The sequence below is a fragment of the Ceratotherium simum genome, chromosome 9 (assembly GCF_057802395.1).
Source record: "Ceratotherium simum simum isolate JZ-2026a chromosome 9, ASM5780239v1, whole genome shotgun sequence".
NCBI classification, from domain to species: domain Eukaryota; kingdom Metazoa; phylum Chordata; class Mammalia; order Perissodactyla; family Rhinocerotidae; genus Ceratotherium; species Ceratotherium simum.
This window is the reverse complement of record NC_141908.1, coordinates 44,306,823-44,312,822: the sequence shown is the minus strand read 5'-3', so window position 1 is coordinate 44,312,822 and position 6,000 is coordinate 44,306,823.

Here is a 6,000-nt window from a genome sequence, read left to right as displayed (position 1 = left end):
CAATAGCTACTTTAAACGTCAATGGACTAAATGCTCCAATGAAAAGGAATAGGGTGGCTGAATGGATAAAAACAAGACCCATATATATGCTGCATACAAGAGACACACTTCAGACCTAAAGACACTCACAAACTGAAAGTGAAGGGATGGAAAAAGATACTCCACGCAAATGGCAATGAAAAGAAAGCTGGGGTAGCAGTACTCATATCAGACAAAATAGACTTTCAAACAAAAACTGTAAAAGAGACAAAGAAGGGCATTACATAATGATCAAGGGAACAATCCAACAAGAGGATATAACACTTGTAAATATCTACGCACTCCAATGTAGGTGCACCTAAATATATAAAGCAATTATTAACAGACATAAAAACAGAAATAGACAGTAACACAATAATAGTAGGGGACTTTAACACTCCACTTACACCAACGGATAGATCATCCAAACAGAAGATCAATAAGGAAACATTGGCCTTAAACGACACACTAGAACAGATGGACCTAGTAGATATATACAGAGCATTCCATCCAAAAACCGAAGAATACACGTTCTTTTCAAATGCACATGGAACGTTCTCCAGGATTGATCACATATTAGGCCACAAAACAAGTCTCCATAAATTTAAGAAGATTGAAATAATACCAAGCATCTTTTTCTGACCACAAAGGTATGAAACTAGAAATCAACTATAGGAAGAAAATCAGAAAAGCCACAAATACATGGAGATTAAACAAAATGCTACTGAACAACGACTGGGTTAATGAAGAAATCAAAGAAGAAATCAAAAATACCTGGAGACAAATGAAAATGAAAATACGACATGCCAGAATTTATGGGATACAGCAAAAGCGGTTCTAAGAGGGAAGTTTATAGCAATACAGGCCTATCTCAACAAACAAGAAAAATCTCAAATAAACAATCTAACAATGCACCTAAAGGAACTGGAAAAAGAAGAACAAACAAAGCCCAAAATCAGTAGAAGAAGGGAAATAATAAAAATCAGAGCAGAAATAAATGAAATAGAGACCAAAAAACAATAGAAAAATTAATAAAACCAAGAGCTGGTTCTTTGAAAAGATCAACAAAATAGACAAACCTTTAGCTAGACTCACCAAGAAAAAAAGAGAGAAGGCACAAATAAGTAAAATCAGAAATGAAAGAGGAGAGGTTACAACAGACACCTCAGAAATACAAAAGATTATAAGAGAATACTATGAAAAACTATATGCCAACCAATTCGACAATCTGGAAGAAATGGATAAATTCTTAGAATCATACAACCTTCCAAAACTGGATCAAGAAGAAGTGAGAATTTGAATAGACCAATCACCAGTAAGGAGATCGAAACAGTAATCAAAAACCTCCCCAAAAATAAAAGTCCAGGACCAGACGGCTTCCCTGGTGAATTCTACCAAACATTCAAAGAAGACTTAATACCTATCCTTCTCAAACTCTTCCAAAAATTGAGGAGGGGGGGAAGCTCCCTAACTCATTCTACGAAGCTGACATTACCCTGATACCAAAACCAGACAAGGACAACACAAAAAAAGAAAATTACAGGCCAATATCACTGATGAACATCGATGCGAAAATCCTCAACAAAATACTAGCAAATCGCATACAACAATACGTTAAAAAGATTATACACCATGATCAAGTGGGATTTATTCCAGGTATGCAGGGATGGTTTAACATTCGCAAATCAATCAACGTAATACACCACATTAATAAAATGAAGAACAAAAATCACATGATCATCTCAATAGATGCAGAGAAAGCATTTGACAAGATACAGCATCCATTTATGATAAAAACTCTGAATAAAATGGGTATAGAAGGAAAGTACCTCAACATAATAAAGACCATATATGAGAAACCCACAGCTAATATCATCCTCAATGGTGAAAAACTGAAAGCTATCCCTCTAAGAACAGGAACCAGACAAGGATGCCCACTGTCACCACTCCTATTTAACATAGTATTGGAAGTCCTAGCCAGAGCAATCAGGCAAGAGAAAGAAATAAAAGGGATCCAAATTGGAAAGGAAGAAGTGAAACTGTCACTATTTGCAGATGACATGATTTTATATATAGAAAACCCTAAAGAATCCACCAGAAAACTTTTAGAAGTAATAAACGAATATGGGAAAGTTGCAGGATACAAAATCAACATACAAAAATCAGTTGCATTTCTGTACACTAACAACGAAGTAGCAGAAAGAGAAATTAAGAATACCATCCCATTTACAATTGCAACAAAAAGAATAAAATACCTAGGAATAAACTTAACCAAAGAGGTGAAAGATCTGTACACCGAAAACTATAAAACATTGCTGAAAGAAATTGAAGAAGACACAAAGAAATGGAAAGATATTCCGTGATCTTGGATTGGAAGAATTAACATAGTTAAGATGTCCATACTTCCTAAAGCCATCTATAGATTCAATGCAATCCCTATCAAAGTTCCAACAACATTTTTCACAGAAATAGAACAAAGAATCCTAAAATTTATATGGAACAACAAAAGACCCCGAATAGCTAAAGGAATCCTGAGAAAAAAGAACAAAGCTGGAGGTATCACACTCCCTGATTTCAAAATATACTACAAAGCTATAGTAACCAAAACAGCATGGTACTGGCACAAAAACAGACACACAGATCAATGGAATAGAATCGAAAGCCCAGAAATAAACCCACACATCTATGGACAGCTAATCTTTGACAAAGGAGCCAAGAACATACAATGGGGAAAAGAAAGTCTCTTCAACAAATGGTGTTGGGAAAACTGGATAGCCATATGCAAAAATGAAAGTAGACTCTTACCTTACACCATACACAAAAATTAACTCCAAATGGATTAAAGACTTGAATGTAAGACCTGAAACTGTGAAAGTTCTAGAAGAAAACATAGGCAGTACGCTCTTCGACATCAGTCTTAGCAACATCTTTTCAAACACCACATCTGACCAGGCAAGAGAAACAATAGAAAAAATAAACAAATGGGACTACATCAAACTAAAAAGCTTCTGCACAGCAAAGGAAACCATCAACAAAACGAAAAGACAACCTAACAATTGGGAGAAGATATTTGCAAACCATACATCTGATAAGGGCTTAATCTCCAAAATATATAAAGAACTCATGCATCTCAACAACAAAAAACTACCAACCCAATTAAAAAATGGGCAAAAGACCTGAACAGACATTTCTCCAAAGAAGATATACAGATGGCCAACAGACACATGAAAAGATGTTCAAAATCACTATCAGGGAAATGCAAATCAAAACTACAATGAGATATCACCTCACGCCCGTCAGAATGGCTATAATTAACAAGACAGGAAACAACATGTGTTGGAGAGGTTGTGGAGAGAAGGGAACTCTCATACACTGCTGGTGGGAGTGCAAACTGGTGCAGCCACTATGGAAAACAGTATGGAGATTCCTCAAAAATTCAACGATAGAACTACCATATGATCCAGCTATTCCACTGTTGGGTATTTATCCAAAGAACTTGAAAACACCAATTTGCAAAGGTACATGCACCCCTGTGTTCATTGCAGCCTTATTCACGATAGCCAAGACTTGGAAGCAACCTAAGTGCCCATCAAGGGACGAATGGATAAAAAAGCTGTGGTATATATACACAATGGAATACTACTCAGCCATAAGAAACGATGAAACCCAGCCATTTGTGACAACATGGATGGACATTGAGGGCATGATGCAAAGTGAAATAAGTCAGAGGGAGAAGGTCAAATACCGTATGATTTCCTTCATTAAGTAGTAGATAATAACAACAATAAACAAACACATAGGGACAGAGATTGGATTGGTGGTTACCAGAGGTGAAGGGGGGAGGGAGGAGGGTGAAGGGGATAATTGGGTACATGTGTGTGGTGATGGGTTGTAATTGGTATTTTGGTGGTGAACATGATGTAATCTATGCAGAAATAGAAGTACAATGATGTACACCTGAAATTTTTACAATGTTATAAACCAATGTTACTGCAATAAACAAAAAATTTAAAAAAAAAAAAAAAAGAAAGAAAGACCATAAGAAAATGCAGACCTAACTTCTGCTTCTAGTTTTGATGAAAGAGTTTCTAGAAGATTAATGCTCCCACTAAGAGAATCAAACAAAAGAAAATAGGTATTTCAGAGCATCCAAGGCAGGCAAGACTTTAAAGGCCAAAATATCATAAACAAGTAATATTAATTAAGGTGAGTCCAACATTCGATATGCCTGTTTTCCTCTTGGGGCACATGCTGGTTCTTGGAAGGAGTAGGGAGAGAGGCTGAGAATCCACAAAAAAATGTGGCTGCTAAGAGGCAAAGAAGCCATTGGAGTTGTAAGTAACGCTATGGAGCTAGAAAGAAAAAAATTAGAGTTCACACCACCTAAAGCAGTCAAGACAATACAAACCAAGATCTGTGAGAAAAGTGAAGTTCAAAGCATGAACCTAACTTTTGGTAATTATTTTCCCAATAAGAAATTTTCTAAAGTTCCCAGGGTCAACAAGCCAAGAAGCAAAGTAGAGAACATCCCTTAAAATGTAGAATTTTTACACTCTAACAGTGCTCAAAAGAGAAAAATTTAAGTTCAGGATATGCCAGTTGGGAGGAGTCCTAGGAAGTAATCAAAGCTCTCAGAAACCCTAAATGGCAAGCCCTAGGAGTGTGGATAATCCAGAGGCAGACCAAGCCATATGAAGACCGAAATCCTACCTTAAGTCAGCTCAGTACCTGACTGGATTGTGGCAATCCATTCTATTCTAGTTTCCCATCAGAAGATCTATCCTACCCTGGTTGAGTCTCTGAAGGAAAATAACATCATCCAAAATCTCTCCAATGTTTCATACACAATCTCAAGCATTCAATCAAAAATTACCTGCCACACCAAGAAAAAGGAGCAGATCTGAAAAAGCAAAAACAGAAACATAAACACAATAATAAAAATGACAAAAACATGCTCACAGGTGACCCAGATACAGCAGTTATAAGAAGTGAATTTTTAAATAACTGTCATTGCTGTATTTTTTAAATGGCTAAATAGAGAATTTCATCTGAGAAATAGAATATATAACAAAGTACCAAGTAAAATTCTAGAACTAAAAAAGAGAAGAACTGAAATGAAAAACTCAATAGATGGGTTTAAAACTAGATTGGACACAGATAAAAAAGATGATTAGTCAAATGGGAAATAGCTCTGTAGAAAATACAAGGACTAAATCATGGATACAAAGGTAAACTAAATGTGTGGAAAAAAGCATAAGGGACATATGAGACACGGTAAAAAACCAGTTACATATATGTAACTGGTGTTCTGGAAAAGGAGAAAAGAGAGATTGTGCCAAAAGTAATATTTTTAAACAATGGTCAAGAATTTTCCAAAAGTGATGAAAAATAACAAGTCACAGATTCAGGAAGAATGACAAATCTCAAGCAGACTAATCAAGAAGTAAATCACACCTAGCAAAAATATAGTAAAACTACCTAAACAAACACAATAACAAAATCTTAAAAGTAGTTAGTGAGAGGAAGAGGCATATTTACCTTCTACAGAGCATTGTTCCCTTGGCGTCTCAAGTGAGACAATTGAACATGGAACATAATTGAATAATACCTTTAAAGTACTGAAAGAAAAGAACTACAAACCTGTAATTCTATACCCAGCTAATATTTCTCTCAAAATAAAAGGTGAAATAAACTATAAACTTCTAAAAGTTTTATACTTCTACATTTTACATTTAAATATATGATCCACTTTGAGTTAATTTTTGCATAAGACATGAGGTTGAGGTTCCTCCCCCCCCCTTTTTTTTTTTGCTAATGGATATCCAATTGCTCCAATACTATGTGTTGCAAATGCTATTGTTTTTCCATTAAATTGCTTCTGCACTTTTGTTAAAAATCAAGTTGGCCAAACTTGTATAGTGCTATTTCCAGATTCTCTATTCTGTTCCATTATTTTCCATATTTATACCTCCAATATCACAC